Source organism: Marmota flaviventris, chromosome 17, assembly GCF_047511675.1.
Source record: "Marmota flaviventris isolate mMarFla1 chromosome 17, mMarFla1.hap1, whole genome shotgun sequence".
NCBI lineage: Eukaryota > Metazoa > Chordata > Mammalia > Rodentia > Sciuridae > Marmota > Marmota flaviventris.
The window spans coordinates 35,643,852-35,664,293 of record NC_092514.1 but is presented as its reverse complement, the minus strand read 5'-3'; the positions used below and the strand labels follow the sequence as shown (position 1 = coordinate 35,664,293).

The following is a 20,442-nucleotide window of genomic DNA, read 5'->3' as shown; positions in this document are numbered from 1 at the left end:
AGGTCCTGGCAGAACTGTCTTTATGTGGCCCAATTTCAGGCCCAGTAACTCCTGGCCACAGGTCCAGCTTCCTCATTGCCTGGAATATTCTACAGTCCAGTCCCTGGTGTGAGGGGGCTTAACATTTTGGCAGCTCCCCAGCCAGAGCCAAATCCAGGTGCTGTTACTTTATTGAGGAAGTTTCCAATTTCATGATAAAAAATGAAAGCAAATATTTATTGGGATTAAGGAAGGGGAGAAGATTAGATTGATAAGGTGCGACACTGGAAAGTACCCAGGAGCAAATTTGCGGGGCTTCTGAGAAAGCAGAGAACTTTGCTGAAATTCCTGTTGGAAAAATAAATCAACCACACATAGCCTCCTAACGCCTTTAGCAAACAGCCAGTTCTGTGGGTTCCTCTGTCCCATGTGGAAAGTTGGGACTCGGGGGTTTCTCACCAGCAGGGGAGGGGGGTGAACTCACTCACATGAAGTCGCGTGCATTTGCGGCCTAACGTGTGCCTGGTCTCATGGCCCACTCGTTTTCCCACGCACCAGATCTGCTGACTATCTGGATGGCCTTCCCTGTTGTCACTCAGAGCCAAGAGTCTGAGTGTTGGGGGAGGGCTCCTAGTGGATGTTAATTCCTGAACAGGTTTATTTATTTATTTATTTATTAGCATTGATTCTTTCTTTTCCTTTGGTGTAATAAATTCTATTATTGGTGTAGACGCAAGCAGCCACCACCATACTCAGGTTACAGAATAGTTACATCACTCTTCACCCCAAATTATCTCATGCCCCTTTGTAGTCACCCCCTGCCACCAACCCTAACCCCTGGTAACCACCGATACACTCTCCATCCTTCAGCTTTGCCTTTACTAGATTGTCATATAAATAGAATTGTACACTGTTTAATATTTGAGACTGACTTTTTTTACCCAGCATAATGCCTTTGAGAGTCATCCCTGAGGTTGTATCTTGATAATGCATTTCTTTTTATTGTAAAAGGTTATAATTCACCCACTGATGGACATTTGAGGGAGTCCAGTCTTTGGCAATTTTGAGGAGGGTTGCTATAAACATTCATACATAGGACTGAGGCTGTGGCTCAGTGGTAGAGCGCTTGCCTAGCATGTGCAAGGCCCTGGGTTTGATCCTCAGCACCACATAAATAAAAATAAATAAAATCAAGGTATTGTGTCCAACTACAACTAAAAAATAAAATAAAATAAAGTTTAAAAAGACTTTATATATAGGTTTTTACCTGGACCTGAGTTTCTTTTCTCTTGGTTAGTACCTAGGAATGGGATTGTTGGCTGTTGAGGTAAGTAGGTAAGAAAATGGCCAAACTGTTTTTCAGAATGGCTACAGTACATCACATTTCCGCCAGGAATGTGAGAATTCCAGTTACTGTGCCTACTGGCCAGCACTGGATACGCTCAGGTTTTGTTGGTTGATTTAGCCCTCTAGTAGGTGTGCAGTGGTAACTCATTATGGTTTTATATTTCCCTAATGGCTAATGATGTTCAGCATTTCCTCATGGGTTAATTGGTCATCTGTAGATCTTTGGAGAAGCGTAGATTCACGTCTCTAGGTCAATATTTAGAAATTCGTTTGTTTTCTGTGATGGTTTAGACATGAGATAACCCCCAAAATCTCATGTGTGAGACAATGCAAGAAAGTTCAGATATGAAATGATTGGCTTATAAAATCAGCACATTAGTCCACCAATAGGGATTAACTTGGTGGTAACTGTAGGGAGGTAGGTTGTAGCTGGAGGAGTGGGTCCGTGGGACGTGCCTTTGGGGTATGTATTTTGTCCCATTGAGCAGAGCTCTCTCTCCCTCCCCCTCTTTCCTGGTAATGTGCTGAGCTACTTTCCTCCGACACACCCTTCCTCCTCCATGATGTTCTGCCATATCTCAGGCCTTGAGGAACTGAAACGGCCATCTATAGACTGAGACCTCTGAAACCATGAGCCCCCAGATAAACTTTTCCTCCTCTAATTGTTCTTGTCAGGTCTTTTGGTCATAGCAGCAAAAAAGCTGACTAAAACACTTTCTTACTGTTAAGTTGTGGGGTTTTTTGTTTGTTTTGTTTTGTTTTGGTTCAGGGGATTGAACTCAGCAGTGCTTAACCACATCCCCAGCCCTTTTTTATATTTTATTTACAGACAAGATCTTGCTGAGTTCTTAGGGCCTTGCTAAATTGCTGAGGCTGGCTTTGAACTCAAGATCCTCCTACCTAGCCTCCCAAGCTGGTGGGATTAATGGCATGCGCCACAGTGCCTGGCTACTGTTGAGCTTTATGTGTTCTTCATATAGTCTGCGTATGAATTCTTTGTCAGATACATCTTTTGCAGACATCTCTCCTGGTCTTTTCAATTGGTTAGAAAGTATCTCTTGCAAGCAAAATGTTAAATTTTTAAGAAGTATGACTTGTCAATTTTGTAAAGTATAACTCTGTCAATTGAGATGATTTCAGAGAACATATTTGCTGGGCTGACAAGGAAAAGAAGGGATTGTAGATAAAGGCAATAGTGCATGCCAAGGTCTGGAGATCAGAGAAGCAGGTAGGGATAAGAAGTGTAAATGGCTCAATATTGCTGAAGAGGACCATGTTGTGTATGGGGGCAGGGCAAGGAAGGAAAATGGGAAATATTTGGATCATAGAAGGACCCAGATAACAAGGCTATTAGAGGTTCTTTCAACAAGTGAGGATCCATCACCTATAAGATGCTAAAGATCATGGCAACAGCATGCTTTTATTTTGGTTAACTTTAATTGTTAGACATAATTTATTATATAAATTTAGATCAACAAAGAGATGGGTAAAATCCTTCAGAAGGTAGTTACATTTTAACATTTTTATGGTTCTTCTATTCAAACACACACACATAATTTGTTTTACAACAATGAGATCTCTCCATGTACACTATTTTATAACATGGTTTTTGTTAATAGTTCATGAATAATACATGTGACACATTTCCAAATCATTTTTTTCCCTGTATCATTTCTTGTTAAGATTACTATGTTAGTCAGCTTTATGTCACTGTGACCAAAATATCTACAAGGAAAAACTTTTAAGAGGATAAAAAGTTTATTTTGATTACAGTTTCAGAGGTTAAGTCCATGGTTAGCTGACTCCATTGCTCTGTGCCCAAGTGAAGCAAGTCATGGTGGAAGGGCGTAGTGAAGGAGCGCTGCTCTATTTATGGCAACCAGGAAATGGGGAGAAGGGTACAGGGAAGATGAAATTTTCCAGGGCATTCCCCCAGTGATCCACCTCCTCTAGCTACACTATACCTGCCTATGTTTACCACCCAGTTAGTCCATTTAAACTAGAATGGAACTATCAGGTTACAGTTCTCATAATCCAGTCATTTCATCTCTGACTATTCCTACATTAACACAGGAGCTTTTAGCTTTTAGGGAACACCTCATATGCAAACAATAACATTCTGACCCTGGGCTCCCAAAGCTCATGTTTATCTCACAAGGTAAAACACATGTAGTCCATCTTTAAGACTCCAGTTTCAGCATTGCCTCAAAGTCAAAGTCCTATGTCTCATCTGAGATTTAAGGCAAACTCTTAGTTGTAAACTCCTATAAATATCAAGAGCAATTTACAATGCACAATAGCATGGAGTAAACATTCTCATTTCAAAAGGGAAGATTAGAAGCATAGAAAGAAGAGATGCAACCAAAACCAAAACTGAAGCCCGGCTGTGCAAACATTAGATTTGGTAACTCTAAGTATGGCATCTGGAGCACACATTGAGGAGATGTGAGCACCAAAGGGCTTGGATAGCCAACCCCTGTGACCTTGCGGGTTGTAAACCCACATGGCCTCTCTCTTGGCCTGGCCTTTTTTTTTTGCATAGCCAGCAACTTTCCTTGGAAGATGTTCCACATTACTGGTATCTCTTAATCTCAGGGGCATTTCCACTGCAGTTTCAGCTTTCTCCTCACAGCTTCATGAGTTAGTCCAATCAAACTAGGAAGAACCAATGAGCCCCTCCCAGGGGCTTCCCACAGGGACTCAGACCCTGACACGCTTTGCCTGGCTTCTGAGGCCTTCCTTTGAATTCTCAAGGGAGACCTCCTAACTATAGCATCCTGCATTCCTGCAGAACAAACACCATGTGGATCACACTAAGGTCTGCTTCCAGCTCCAGAAGTAGCAGAGCCCCCTTGGATCAAGGTTGTAGCAGCCTCTATGTGCCTGGGGTTTCTGAGCCTGGTGAAATCCTGGGAAAACAACTTCCCTTTGTGTGTTGTCCCCAAACCTCTTAAAATTGAGTTTTGCTTCTATACCTTTAAACCTATAATCAGTGTGGTGCCAATTCCTGAGAGGCCTTTCTTTCCTGTTGTCTCTGTGCAAAGTACTTAACTTCTACTTAGTGGTGGTAATCTCTTCAGCAGCCACACCTTCCTTGGCCCCAATTTTACATTCATTTTTTTCTGGCCACATTGCAAGTCTTTAAAATCCTTCAGCTCTGCTTTCTTCTTCCAATTCTCACAGTAAGCTTGTCTAAAAGCCAACAACATCCATGCCACTGCCTGAATGTTGTGTTGCCTTAAATTTCCTTCACCCGGGCTGGGGATATGGCTCAAGTGGTAGTGCGCTCGCCTGGCATGCATGCGGCCTGGGTTCGATCCTCAGCACCACATACAAATGAAGATGTTGTATCCGCCAAAAACTAAAAAATAAATATATAAAAAAACCATTGGAAAAAAAAATAAAGTTTCCTTCACCCAATTAATTAGTCCATCACCTTTAAATTCAGACTCACAAAAGTCTCAGAACATAGGCAAATGACAGACAAGTTTTTCTTGCCAGAATATAACACAAATGGCCTCTAGTCCAATTCCAAATGGAATGTTTGTTCCCCTCTGAAACCTCATGATCACAGTCTTTACTGTCTGCATTCCCATTGACATTCTGGTCTTCTGAGTTCCCACCAGAATTGTCCATTAAATTCTACTTACAGGGGCTGGGGGTGTGGCTCAAGTGGTAGCGCGCTCGCCTGGCATGCCTGCGGCCCGGGTTCGATCCTCAGCACCACATACAAACAAAGATGTTGTGTCCGCCGAGAACTAAAAAATAAATATTAAAAAATTCTCTCTCTCTCTCTAAAAAAAAATTTAAAAAAATAATCTCTTCTTACAACTTCTAAAGCTTCTCAATCCTGTATCTCCGAACTTTTCCAAATTTCTCTTACAAATCAGTTCCAATATTTTCTGAACCATGGAGATCTTACTCACAAAAATGACCCTACTTCTCAGTGCCAATTTCTGTGTTAGTCAGCTTTTTATCATTGCAACCAAAATAATTAACCCCCACCCTGACCCCACCAAATGAAAAACAAACTTAGAGGAGGAAAAGTTTATTGTGGCTCATGGTCTTGAAAGTTCTGTCCATGGTCAGCTAACGCTAGGGCTCCGGGCCCAAAGGGAAGCAGAAGATCATGGTAGAAGAACATGGTAGAGGAGTGCTGCTCTGTTCATGGCTAGCCAGGAAGCAGAGAGAGAATGAAAGGGGAAGGGGCTACAGGGAAGATGGGCCCTTCTAGTGCATGCCCCCAGTGACCCACCTCCTCCAGACATGTTCCACCTGCCTAGAGCTACCACCCAGTTAGTCCAATCAAACTAGGAAGAACCAATGAGGTCACATGCGGCATTTCTGTTCTCGGGACTAAAAGGCTCAGGGTCACTCCAGTTGAACTGGGCTAACTGGGCTGCGCAAAATAACCACACAAGAGACACAAATACTTTTTTGTTTGGGGTCGCTGTGACGGCTCCTCTGACCTTAAGGGTCCGCAGGAAGAGAGAAAGCGAGAGCACACGCTGACCCCTTTTATTGAGGAGAAGCTATTCAAATGAGGCAAGGGGTCAGGTTTCAGGGGGCTGAGTCTATCTTTATGATGTCCACTGTCAGCAGGTTGACTGACACCCGGGTAGGCCATACCCAAGGGCACAGTAAGAGAAGGGGACACACACAAGGCACTTCCATGGAAGATTCTATCCTAAACAGGGCAAAGAGTTATATTACAAAGGAACAGGTGAGCATAGCTTCACCCATGGGGCTGTAGCAAGACACACTCAGGCACGAGACACTGACCCTCGAATCCAAGAAGGGTGGGGAAAGCTCTGCCACATTTCTGTGACTGAGTGCCTCAGCACCCAGCCGGGGAGTTTGACTCAGTCATGTGTAAGGTTGGTCTCCCACAGACACAGCTCTCATAATCCAATCATCTCACTTCTGAAGATTCCTTCTTTAACACAGGAGCTTTGGGGGGAGGGGCACCGCATGTCCAAATCCTAACAATTACATTTTTGCTTTATTATATTTTTACCTTAATAGTTCATGCACCCAGATTATAGTGTGTAGCATTAAAAGTGTAATAATATTATGCATCACCACAGATTTTCATCTAGCTAAAGGTAAGAACACAACCAAGAACATCATCTCCCCTGGCTAACAGACATGTAGTCCTTACTGTGTACTGGACACTATTCTCTACATGTATTAATTCCTGACCCTTCAAAACAAGCCTCCGAAGTATTGATATGACTTTCTCTATATCACTAGGAGGAAAGGCACAGAGAGGTTAACAAGATTGCCCAAGGTCACACCAGTAGTGAAAGACAGAGGTAAGACTAAAACTTTTGGAGATGGACCCAATTGGGACATGGAACAGAGGTGTCAGAGGTGACTCCCAGATTTCTGCCTGCAGCAATGGAGGGGCAAAGTCATCCCCTTACTGAGATGGCAAAAACAGTTGGAGAAGCTGACATCTGGGTAGAATAAGATAAGAAATTCAACACTGGGCTGGGGATGTGGCTCAAGCGGTAGCTCGCTCGCCTGGCATGCATGCGACCCGGGTTCGATCCTCAGCACCACATACAAATAAAGATGTTGTGTCCGCCGAAAACTAAAAAATAAATATTAAAATTCTCTCTCTCTCTCTCTCTCTCTCTCTCTCTCTCTCTCTCTCTGTTTAAAATTAAAAAAAATTCTCTTCCTCTCTCTCTTTAAAAAAAAAAAAGAAGAAATTCAACATTGGAGGCATTGAAAATGGAAATGGATGAGTGAATGTAGAATGAATAAATGCATAGGTGAATGGATGAGTGACAGAGCCTCAGGCAAGGACACTCATAGTATAGCAAGGACAGCACTGGTCAGTAACTTCAGGGAAGCCATAAAGCTGAAGTATAACTTGGGAAAAGTTCACAGCCGCTTATAACAGGCCAGAGAAAAGAGGACTCAGACACTCAGGATTTGGTGAAGCTCATTTTCAACAATGTTTATCAAATATCCAGGACCAATAAAGACTCCATATCTATAGGGAAAATTCCTTTTAACCCATAGTGGAGTTTGGGGTAGTGGCCACCGTCAGAATTGGGTCCTGACCACGCACCCCCAACACTCTGCTTAGGACAAGGCACATTCCTCAGCTATCAGGACAGGAGGGAGGTGGAGGGATGGGGAGGTTTCAATCCCCCTTCTCAGGAGACAAAGGACTCTTCATGATTTAATTAAAGTGCCCATCAAAGACTTAGAAGATAGGGGTTAGGATGAAATAAAAAATAGTTGGAGTGAACATATTACAATTTAATTTCATTCCAGGGGCATCTCTGAGGTTCTAATATTAGAAAGACTTAATTCATCACTAAATTCCCATCTGTCCGGCCATATCAGGGGCATTTCTTAAGATGTCCAAGTCCTGTCTGAGAGGTCTGGAGAGCTCTGTCCTTTGTTTCTCAATGAGAGAACGATGCGGGGGCAAGAGTGGCTGGTCTATGGCAGGCACCAGTTAACGCGTGCAGAAGGAGAAAGAGAAAACAGCTGGATGCGGTGTGCACAGCTGTGATCAAGAGATATAGGAGGCTGAGGCAGGAGGATCACAGGTTCCAGGCCAGCGTGGGCAACATATTGAGACGCTGTCTCAAAATAAAAATATCTGGGGGTGCAGCTCGGTGGTAGAGCACCCCTGGGGTTCAAAATCCCTAGTGGCACCAAAAATAAAGAAGGAAGGAAGAAAAGAAGACGGACACTCCTTTACCACTGGTCAACACCTTGGATTTTAGAATTTGCCTAATATTGGGGTGAGCCAGAGCCTTGAGGCCCCTAGAGAATATTCCCTCTGCATGAACAATTTTTCCTCCAGATAACTTATGACTCACTTCCCCCACCCTTCAAGTCTTTGATCACATGTCACCTCTTCATTGATGCCAGCCCTGCCACTTCTATTTAAAATAGCAGACTCATCCATCCCTGACTTTTCTTATCCTACTTACCATCTTCTGTTTCTCCCCCAGAGCTTGACTTCACATCCTTTGTAATTTGCTTATTTATTTGTTCAGCGTCTATTTCTCCCCCACTAGAACATGGGCCCCGCAAGAGCAGGAATTTTTGTCTGTTTGCTCACTGCTGTATAACCAGGACCCAGCAGAGTGACTGCCTTGATAAATAGTTTGGGACAATGCATGGATTATTACAGCAGAGAAGTTATCTGTTGGGGCTGGGGTTGTGGCTCAGCGGTAGAGTGCTCGCCTAGTATGCATGAGGCACTGGGTTCGATCCTCAGCACCACATAAATGTAAAATAAAGATATTGTGTCCACCTAAAACTTAAAAATAAATAAATATTTTTTAAAAAGAAGTTATCTGTTAACTGCAATTACTATTGCTTTTCAAGGAGAGTGGACCCTGGGGATACTCCTGGGTTGGTGGGGCCCAGAGATCCAAAAGTGCTTCATCTCCAGGCTGAGCTGCTCTGCAGACTCCAGGTGCTCAGGAATGAGCCATGACTCAGGGAAGGAAATGCCCTTCCAGTATCAATTGTACACCCCCTCTCTGGTTCAGTACCCACCAGCCAAGTCCAAGTCCTACTCATGGTGCTTCTCTTCTGGGAAATGGTGAGAAATCACTAACACTCTGCCCCATCCTCAGAGTTATCAGAGTGAAATAGCAATGGCTTTCTTGTCTGTCGCAGATGGCAGAGTGGCTCCTGGGGCTCATGTAGCCAGAGAAAAGGCCCTGGGAAGTGGTCCAGGAAAGCATTGCACAGAAGACATCTGTCTGGAAAATATTAGTCCACAGTCTGATGTCTGCCGAACCTGAGCTTGGGCACTTCCTCTTTTACTGACAAAAATAAGCAGTTTTGTGTCTCAGAATACACAGAGGATTTTCCCCAGTTACTGTTGCTAGCAGCACTGCTTGCTGAAGTTTTTCATGGTTGAGAGCTTGTTTTCTTCCAGGAGAATAAATCTGGCCTGGGTAATGTTAAGAGTAATGAAAACATTTTAAAATGCAAAATTGGACTCATTCCTCCCCCATGGGTAGTTTCTTGGAAATCTCCAGTTTTACCAGCAATAGCTGAAAAGTATGGGGTCACATCCTTTGAAGTGACACCAGAAGGAGTCAGAGAATTTCACAGGTGGAAAGAGCCAATCTCCCTTCTTTCGGTGTCTGTCCACCTTGGAGTTGATAAGTCCATACTGTTTCAGCCTAAGGGATCTGGACCCCTCCCCTTCATCTCTTGCTCCCAGACTTCACAGTCTCGAGACACTTCCAGATTTGAACACATGTCTGCTGTTCAGATTCCTTCTAAAGACTAGCGCTCCAGAGCTGGGGTGTCACCAGTGCTAGAGCACATGCTTAGCACCAATAAAGCCTTGGGTTCAATGCCTAGCAATAAAACAAAACAAACAAGCAAAATGACTAGGACTTCTCGCTCAGGGGAGTGAGGATAATCTTCATTCAATGGTACTGTGTAACAATTGGATTTCCACTCGAAATATAATGAACTCTGATCCCTACCTATTTTGTGTGATCAAACATAAAAAATTCATTCAAGATGGATCATAGGCCTAAATGTAAAAGGTGAAACAAGAAAGCTTCTAGAAGACACCAGTGAAATTCCACACCATACAACCACAATAATGGGATCTTAATTAGAATAAGTTATACTCCATGTATGCATAATATGTCAAAATACACTCTATTGTCATGTATATTTAAAAAGAGCAAAAACAAAAAAGCTATTAGAAAAAAAAGAGGGGAATATCTTCATGACCTTGAGGAAGCCCAAGATTTCTTAGAGTGCAAAAAAACACTAAACATAAAGAAAAGATTGAGAAGTTGAACTTCATTAAAATTAAAAACTTTGTCAAAAGACAATATTAAGAAGGTGAAAAAATCAAAAGAGGATATTTGCATGCTTACCTTTAACAAAGATTTGCATCTAAAAATATATATATGTATCAAACTTCTATAAATCAATAAGAAAAAGAATACAAATTTTAAAATAGTGAAAATTATTGTTTCATACAGTGGAATATCCAAGTGGCCAACATACATTTAGGAAGGTGCTTAAAGTCATTAGTTATCAGGAAAATGCAAATTAAGATCCATAATGAGATACCACTTACACACCCACCCAATTGGCTATAACTGATGATACCAAGTGTTATTAAGGATGCACGAAGCAACTTCACTGTTGGAGTGTGAATTGGCATGACCACTTTGGAACACCATCTGACAGTGCCAACTAAAGCTACCCATGCCCACCTTATGACCTAAGCTCAACACTCCTTCCAGTCCACAAAATAAATGCTTGTAGCCTATTCTTCATTTGTATGATGTTTACTGCTGTAGTCAAAAAGAAGCAAAAACATTTACTCCTGGCCCTTTACAGAAATGGTCTTTAGCAATTAAAAAAATGGATTCTTCATACAAAAACGTGGATGAATCTCGCAGACATCATGTTGGCCCAAAGAGGCCAAACACCAATGAGTACACCCTCATGCGATTCCTTTTTCATCAAGTTCAAAAGCAGGCAAAAGTAACCAATAGTGGTCAAGAGAGTGGCTACCTCTGGGTCGCGAGATCTGAGAAACAGGACATTAAGGGGGTACACTTTATACCTGGATGGAGATGGGGCTTCCATAGGTGTATATAATTATGTAAAAACTATCAAGATGCACAGTTGAATTTGTGCATTTCACTGCCTATAACTTATACCTCCATTTTTTTTAATATTTATTTTTTAGGTGTAGAAGGACACAACACAATGCCTTTATTTTTATGTGGTTCTGAGGATCGAACCCGGGTCCTGCCCGTGCTAGGCAAGTGCTCTACCGCTGAGCCAAAATCCCAGCCCCTCTACCTCCATTTTTAAAAGGCAAACAAATGCAGGCCTCCAAGCATGGTCTGCCATGGGCAAATCAGAGGGAAGCAATGTTCTCCTTTACCCCAGAGATTACCCTGGGCATTACTGCAGCTGTGCCATGGTCTCCTTCTGAAGAGAGCATACCACAATGGCACATTTCTTACCCACAACTCACCTTGCTTAGTACCACTTGACCACCCATTGACCTGGCTCCAAACACATGTCTCCAATTAATGGTGCCAAAGGCAAACTTCCATATCTGGTCCTTCAACTTTAGTGCAATTATTAATCTCCTGAAAACTTGCTAGCAACACTGGCTCCTGTTCCTCCTTCCCCATTTTCTAGTTCTTTCAAGTCCTGGATGGGATTCAGGAAACTGCATTGCCAATAGGTGCAATGGTGTTTCTGATGGATGATCCGGAGACACAGATACCCAGAAGCACTGCTGTGGGGGCTGAGGCAGGGTCTCTGAGGATGTAAAGGCAAGAAGCAAGAGAGCTGGATTGATCTAGATAAAGAGGAAGAAGGAGAGAGCCAGAGGAAGACTCAGTGAAAGGGGGAGAGCAAGGAAATAAAGTCTGGCCATGTGAAGTGTATGGAAAACCTCTTCCCATCTCCCCACCAAAGGGCTGGTGGCCTAGCCCTGTCTGATGTACAGGCTGTGAGGCTGGCCACTTCCAGGACGTGTTGAAGTATGGGCCCAGTTTTCAGGGTGAGAAAAGAGGCTGTCCACGGAGGTGCCCTCATGTCCAGATTTGATTACCAGGCAGGAATATGAATACCATCCTTCCTCCCAGTATTTGGGTTCCATCATTCCCATCAAACCTTCTGATTTTCTTCATGGAGTCCAGGTTCAAAGCCACCCGGCACACCTGTGGGTAAATATATGTGTAGGTGTGTACATAGATACCTATGCAAGGCCAACTAAGCCAGGTGATAGATATGGCCAGGAAAAAACCACACAATTACATTAGATTACATTAAATGGATAATGGAGTCCCTGCAGCTGCTGTAAAGAACAAAGAGGTCTTTATGCACTGAAATGTATTGACCTCCAAGGAAGATTTTTAAGTCTTAAAAGTAAGACAACAACACATCAATATGCTCTATGCTTTTTTTTTTTTTTTTTCCTTTTAGATATGGAATCTCACTATGTTGCCCAGGTGGACCTTGGACACTTGGGCCCAGTGATTCTCCTGCCTCAGCCTCCTGAATAGTACCATATACGCTTTTATGTATTGAAAATCTCAGGAAGAATTACAGAACACTAGAATAGGGGTCACTAGGAAGAGAAACTGGGCCTGGGAGAGAATTGAGCTTGGGAGTGAGGCTTAATTTTTATTCTATACTCTTTGATACTGTTTGCTTTTTTTGTTACCATATATAAAATTTATCTATTAAAAAATGAAAGACTGAGAGAAGCAAGGATGAGAGGAGGGAAGAAAGGAAGCAACAGAGGATTCTTAGATGGTTGGGAGCTACGCAGAGCAAGAAGCCAGTTCAGGCCCTGTAGAATTCTCTGCTGGTCCCAGCAAATGTCCTGGGCAAAACAGGCTGCGTCTGTTCACTGCATCTGGGCTCCTCTTCCATCCCTTCATCCACAGCCTGTGGTAAGAACATGTTGTCTTAAGTTGTGCCCACACCCGGGGTGGAAACGCCGTGGTGTGCCAATGTGAAATTTCCAGCTACTTCTCCAGTGTCATGTAGGAGTTCAGAGATTGTTCATCATCGGGACAAATTAGCCAAAGTTGAAGCAAGAGGGATAAAATGCAGAAGGGCCAGAAGCTTGGGAAATAGACTAAGGGCCTCCTGGTCACTGTCAGAACATAGAGATCTGAGAGGCAGGATGGAGCAGTGGGTAAGGCTCTAGGCCCAGGCTCTCTGGGATTCCAACTTAGAGAGTATGGGACTCTCAGGAGCATCATTTTTATGGTTTAAATATAAGGCATCCCCCAAAAGCTCATGTGTGAGACAATGCAAGAAAATTTAGAAGTAAAATGATTGGGTAAGGAGAGTTTTAACCTAATCAGCACCTTAATCCCCTGATAGGGATTAACTTGGTGGTAACTAGGCAGGTAGGGTGTGGCTGGAGGAGCTGGGTCCTTGGGGACATGCCCTTGGGGTTTATATTTTGTCCATGGTGAGGGGAGCACCCTCTCTCTCTCTTTCTCTTTCTCTCTCCTTCTCCTTCCAGCTCCTGTCCTCTGCTACACACCTCTGCCATAATGTCCTGCCTTACCTCGGGGCCCTGAGGAATGGCTCCAGCTGTCTATGGACTGAGACCTCCGAAACCATGAGCCCCCAAATAAACTTTTCCTCCTTAAAATTGTTCATGTCAAATATCTTGGTCACAGCAGCAAAAAAGCTGACCAAAACATCATTTCTCCCACATATAATCTGCCACACTGGGCTGTAGTGAGGATTAGATGCATCCTGACTTGAGGAGTGTATCTACGGGGTCTTATCACAGAGGGACCACCAGCAGCTGGGAGCGATTAAGGCTCTTGCATCTTATTTGAATTCTGATAGTATCCTGTGAGGAGGCTCCTTTGATACACCAAAGCTTAGATAAATAGACTCTAAGGGCTAGACAGTGGAGTTTCTGATACAGGCCAACAAAGTTGATCTGCCGCATCATTTCCCAAACTGTCCCAATGGGCATTTAGTATCTCATCAAAATTTGAACAATTCTTTCCCCAAACAGGGTTTGGTGGCTAACGGGTTTGGGAAACACTGGGTTAAGTGAAATTAAATAGGGTATTTACTGCAAACTGTATCAGAACCTTTAAAGTGCAAAGTACCTCTGACTCTAAGGAGAGAAGTATTTCCCAAACCATTTGATGATTAAATAATTTCATGGCATCCTGTGGACCCCTAGGGGAACATGAGGGCTGCTGGACAACAACTCTGGAGATGCTAGGTGGCATTAGATCAGGCACAATGAAAAGAATGCAGAAGTATTCAACATCCGTTTTCATGCAGGTCTCCATAAAAGAGAAGGTCTCAAAACAGAAAGCACAGAACGCTCAAGGGCATGGTGGTTAAGAGGGCGACAGTGAGCTATGGAAGAAAGAGCAGCATTGAGGAAAAATGAGGATCTGAACTCAAATCACTGCTCCCCAAGCTGGGGCAGGGCATTTGCTCTCTCAGGACCTCAAGTTTCCTCACAAATTGGGGGGCAGAGTAGCGTCTGCTTCATTAGGTTGATTTAAGATCCACATGTCAGTGACTAAAGTGCTTTCCATATGGTAATTTCTCAGGGTTGGTTTTTTTTTTTCTGTATCAGTTTGGACATTTTCAGTTGCAAATAGCAGGTGGCTGAACTTGAATTGGCTCATGGGGAAAAAAAGGGTGGGGGGCAGGAATTTACCAGTCTGCAAAAGTCTGGGTGGGGCTTTTACTTCTGGGGTGTGTGTATGTGTGATGTCATTAGAGTAGATGGGAATTCTGAGCTCCAGAGAGCTTAACACCCAACCCTGGAAAGTTTCTAGACTGATCATTGAATGGATGATCTATGAGTGCCTGAAGTTCTAGGGACCAATGAAAAGGCACCAAGATATTTGCAGATCAGCTTTTTCCTTTTTCTAAAAGGGGATCAGCATGGAGAAATGACACTCAGGCTGTGTAGGAAGGTGGCCCCAGCAGCTGTCAGCAGTTCCAGGAGTTTACAAAAGTATATTCCAAAAGCCTGCAATTTTACTAATAGAACCTAGTAAAAATAAAGCACAACAAGTCTCCTTGGCTGTAGAGATATTTTAAAAACTGGACTACATAATCATTGTACAGGACCTGGGCAGAAAGAAAGAAAAATATTTGAGAAGCACTCCATGAATGTAGTGTGACTGAATCTCAGAAAAGACATTTGACAAAACCTTTCATGAGAATGTCAGAGGTAAACAGGAGGAAGGTGGACCAGCTGTGTTGCAGCTGCCATTGAAGGAAACATTGTAGTTCCATATAAAGCACACGGAACTTGGAATTTTCTTCTAAAGCATAACTTAACATTGTTTTATTAAGGTGTATTAGTCGTATATACACTTCTCAGTACATTGTGCGTGTGTGTGTGCGCGCGCGCACGCGCGCGCATGTATGCTTGTACCCTAACTCCTGGTGACTGAGCCCAGGGTCTCAAGCATGCTAGGCAATAACTCTACCACTGAGCTATATTCCCAGTCCTGCTCAGTGAATTTTATACTTATATACTTTTGTGCTCACCATTCAGATCAAGATATGACATGTTTCCCAGAAGGCTCTTTCATACCCTTCCTTGTCAATCTTCTGCTTCAAGAAACCACCATTCTGATTAGTTTTGCCTGTCCTCGTCCATCATACAAAATAAATATACTTTTATTTTGTTTCTGGCTTTGTGAATATAAATATAAATATAAACAAAGAATATGGAAGGGCCAAAATTAACACAAGATGCATCCTATTGCTAAATAGAGCAGTCATTTATTCTTTCTCATTGCTGTGTAAATTTATTTGATGGGTATTTGATTTGGTATAAAAGATATTTGTTAATATCTTTTATAATATCAATGAAACACTTATTGCTAACGTTAAATTTAGTAGTTAAATGTTAGATACTTTCTTTGAAGTTTGAGAACAAAACAAAAATGACTTCTATTGCTACATTTTTTTAACATTTTACTTGAGCTCCTTGTCAATGCAATAAGTTAAGAAAAAGAAATAAAAGAAAAATTGGAAAAGATACCATAAAGCCTTTTTTTTTTTCCCAGATGGCATGAATACATATGTAGAAAAGCTAAGAATCTATTACTGGAAGTAACAAGGAAATTTAGCAAAGTCACTAGCTAAAGGTCTATACAAAACATCAATTTTATTTCCATATAACTAGCAATATTTGACAAATAAGATTCTTCAAATACCATTTATTAATGTGTGTGTATATGTGTGTGACTGTGGTTTGGGGGAAGAGAGAATATGAAAAAACTAATGTAATCAAGCAAGTGTTAACATTTAGGAAATCTGAGTGAAGGGTGTACAGAATTATTTTAGTACTCATTTTGTAATATTTCTTTGAAATTATTTCAAAATAAGAAGTTAAAGAAACATTCACAATAATACACAAAAATCAGGTATGTAAAAATAAATCTATTAAAAGATGCACAAATGGGCTGGGGATGTGGCTCAAGCGGTAGCGCGCTAGCCTGGCATGTGTGCGGCCTGGGTTCGATCCTCAGCACCACATACAAACAAAGATGTTGTGTCCGCCAAAAACTGAAAAATAAATATTGAATCTCTCTCTCTCTCTCTTTCTCTCTCTCTCTCTCTCTCTCTCTCTCTCTCTCTTCTCTCTCTCTCTCTCTTTAAAAAAAATGCTTTAAAAAAAAAGATGCACAAAGCCTATATTAAAATCATAAAATGTAACTGATACAAGCTAAAAACATAGGAAAATAAAATATTGCAATCTGGTATTGTTCTAAAAATTCAGTGCGATCTCAATTAAAATCCCAGCAGAAATTATAAATATAAACAAAGAATATGGAAGGGCCAAAATTAAAGTTTGGGAAGCCTTTTCTGCAAATGGCCAGACAGTAAATGTCTTAGGCTTACAGACCATGCAGTCTTTATCTCAACTACTCATTTTTTGCCCTTGTGACACAAAGCAGCCAGGCACATTATGGGGAAAAATGGACATGGTTGAACTACAATAAAACTTTATTTATTTATTTATTTATTTTTAATTGGTTGTTCAAAACATTACAAAGCTCTTGACATATCATATTTCATACCAATAAAACTTTATTTACAGGAACAGGGAGTGGGCCAAACTTGCCTTGCAGACCACAGTTTGCCAAACTTTAGCCAAGACCATCATGAAGAAGAAAGGAGGTGAGTAGTCTTCCTAGACACCAATACTTACTAAGACCATAGAGCTAGGGAGAATAGCAGCAAGGTTGCTGGTAGAGAAACGCACCGGTCCGAGAGGGTCCACAGTCCAGCCCCTGGCAATCCAAATCTGCCTTCTGCTTGCTCTGGACTGAGGTGCCTATGATGGAGGTGTTCAAGGAGGAGAAAGTTGGTTCCAGGCCACCCCAAAAATGCGATGGCCAAGGTGCAGGAACCAGGGAGCAGACTGAGGTTGGGTTTCAAACCAAGATACTGGTTTAGAACCAGTATAAGGAAAAACAAAGACTTCCCAAACTTTAATCTTGGCTCTTCCATATCCTTTGTTGATATTTATAATTTCTCCTAATTAAGATTAAGAGCTCTGAGTGCTTAACAGTGAAAATGGCACAATCCACATTACACCCATGACCCAAAGGCGTGGCAATTAGAAGAACACATGTGGACTCCTGCACACGGAAACATACATACAGAGAAAGAAAAGCTTATAATTCTTTAGTAATGGGAAGGCATTTTTATTCACCAAAATGGGTACATTCTGCTTATTTATCAAGGTAAAAAAATCTCTAAGAATTAAAGAGGCTGTCGCTGGGGCCCCATCACAGTCCTGGGTGCTATAGCAGGATGTTCTGCAATGGCTACGATTGATTGTGTTATGTTCTTGACAACTGAAGGAAGTGTGAACTTCATCATGTTGATAAATTAGATTATGGAGATTCTTTATAATTACCCAGGGCCAGGTTTGTTGGTCCGGGCTTTGTTCCTCTGGGGTGGATACTAGAAAATTCTCAGGACACCATGTGTCTCCAGTATGTCAGAGTCTGCCAAACACATAAGGCGCCAGCTCATATCCCTGCAGAAAGTGTAGCAGATGAAGAGGGATCATCGCTGTCCTCAGATCAACAAAGGTCCTGGTTCCCAAGGTTGTGCTTGGTTCACACTGTTTCTCCTTTGGGCACTGCTGGGTTGTACCCACACACATCACTTTTTTTTTTAATTTTATTATTTTTTTATTAGCTACACATGACATTACAATGATCTTGGCAATTCATACATTTGAATCATTGGGGTATAATTTCTCATTTTTCTAATTGTACAGATTACAGAATCACACTGGTCATAGAGTCACCTATATACATACAGCAATCATAACCACTTTGGGTTTTGTTATGACTATGAACACACAGCTTTATAATCGGCTCTCCCTCAGGTGGAACATAATAAGGACTGATAGGAGCAAAGTCCAGAGAGATCCTCTGCCAATTGTTTTCCTTTGGATTAGCTGAATTTGCTGCCATCTTGTTTGCCTTGGGATTAACTATCGAGTTTGTTTGTTTGTTTTTAAGGAAAATAATTCTCAAAAACAAAACTTCTGCTGAATTATGGATTGAAGAGAAGGCTAAAGATCAAATTCAATATGGCCAACTTGATGAAGTCTTTGTTTTTCCTCATGATATGGGAAGTCAACGAAGAACTGTAGATGGGTATTTACACAATCATCTTCTGAAGGAGATGGACTGGAGCAGCCAATAAGAGAAGGTTGTCATTGGTTTAGCGTAACAATAGACAGTTGAAACAAAAAGCAGATAAGAGTTGAAGTGCTCACTATAAATTCATAGATTATATATACTGGCGCCTGCTATCCTTTGAATAAGGGAATCGAAACCTTCTTCATAAGCCCTTGCACTAAAGAACCTGAAATATAGAGATACTGTTGTATAGTTGTATGGAGAAAAAAAAATTTTTTTTTTCTTATTTTTGGTACCAGGGATTGAACCAGAGGTACTTAACCACCAAGTCACATCGCCAGCCATTTTAATTTTGTATTTTGAGAAAGGGTCTCACTAAATTGCGTAAGGCCTCGCTAAGTTGCTGAGTCTGGCTTTAAACTTGAGATCCTCCTACCTCAGCCTCCTGAGCTGCTGAGATTACAGGCGTGCCCAGCTGGAGAGAAAATTCTTGATGATTACTTTGTATAAGGTATTCAAGAATAAGAGGATGTTTCCTTAGAAATTGTGGGAAAATGTTCTTGTGATGCTAAAACATATCCAGCCCGAGAAGAAAAACAGAGCCACCGTTAAAATGAACTTATTCTTTACATCTGCTTCATTACTTCAAAATTGTACATATCATCAAAAAATTATGCAACAAGCCCACTCTGGTTTAGGTGTCCTTTTTCTCAAAGGTGCCCTAGTGCCATGAATTAAATATCTTTATTACCATCTTGAAATGGAGAAGCCATCCTGACTTTGAATTCCTGCCTTTTGACTACCTCTTCTTCCCCCTAAAAGGAAAAACATTTCACACAAGTAAGGTAAATACATTTTCTCTGGATTTTGTTTTGTTTTGTTTTCATGTGCTGCACCTCTAGACCTCACCTGCACAATTGAGATATGGTTCCCACTTTGCCAGGAGAATCTGCATGTGATGATTTGTTTCCCCTTTATTTGCTATTTCTTATATGATATCCTAGATACTATAGAACTTAATTTGTCAAATTCAATAAAAGCTCAAATTGTGTTACCTTTTAGTAATGTAGATTTTGTCAAATCCAATAAAGATCAATGTATGTTCTGTATAAAAAAATAAGACAAGGGAGTTAAATGTAGCATCAGATTAATGTGGGCTTTGGCTGCAGTCAGACTTATGCTATGTTATTTCTATTTATGTCAATTCTAGAATGTTAAGAATGTAACAAGGGTTGGGGTTGTGGCTCAGTGGTAGAGCACTCACCTATCATGTGAGAGGCCCTGGGTTCGATCCTCAGCACCACATTAAAAATAATAATAATAAACAAAATGAAGTTATAAAAAAAAGAATGTAACAGAAAAAAAAAAAAAAAGTAAAAGTTCCCTTCCTCTTCAGTGGTTCATATCAACACAGAGAAAGTTCTAATGGGAAGCTCTGTCCATGGTTCTATTCAGTTGATACTTTTAGTAAAGACACAACACCTATTTATATTAATTCAGTGCTGAGAGGAATGTTTAACTATATTAGAACAACAACAACAACAAAAAAGTTTATAGAGATTTTGATAAGTGTGAAACAATCAAGAAAAAACAAAACCAAACAGAATGTCGGGAGACAGTATAATAGGGTGTATAAACGGTAACATCAGAGAGATTAAAAAGGAGTTCCATACCAAGATAGTTATCATGGAATTATTTTAAAGAGATGGTGAAAGTAAGCAAAACATCCAACAATAGCAAGGGAGTTAAGTTACCTAACAAAATATTAAGGTGAAATTCACTGAGTGAATTTTGTATTTCCATTATGATTTTATATGCCTTCAGTATTAAATGAAGCTTTAAAGAATATGTGATGATGTGAAATATATGTTCTAAAATTTGCAAAAAGTTATAAATGCACAAGTAGAACAGAAGACAGAAATAAACAATAGTGCTGGGC

The 20,442-nt window shown here is 41.3% G+C and overlaps 1 non-coding gene and 1 pseudogene across 1 annotated transcript; both read left to right on the top strand.

Moving 5' to 3' along the window:
• Window positions 1-17,233: 17,233 nt before the first annotated feature.
• Window positions 17,234-18,810, top strand: LOC114079093 (palmitoyltransferase ZDHHC6 pseudogene; annotated as a pseudogene).
• A 926-nt stretch (window positions 18,811-19,736) lies between these two features.
• On the top strand, window positions 19,737-19,809 carry Trnad-auc (transfer RNA aspartic acid (anticodon AUC)). The gene has a single exon. It is a non-coding gene; the product is annotated as a tRNA-Asp (tRNA).
• The last annotated feature ends 633 nt before the right edge of the window (window positions 19,810-20,442 follow it).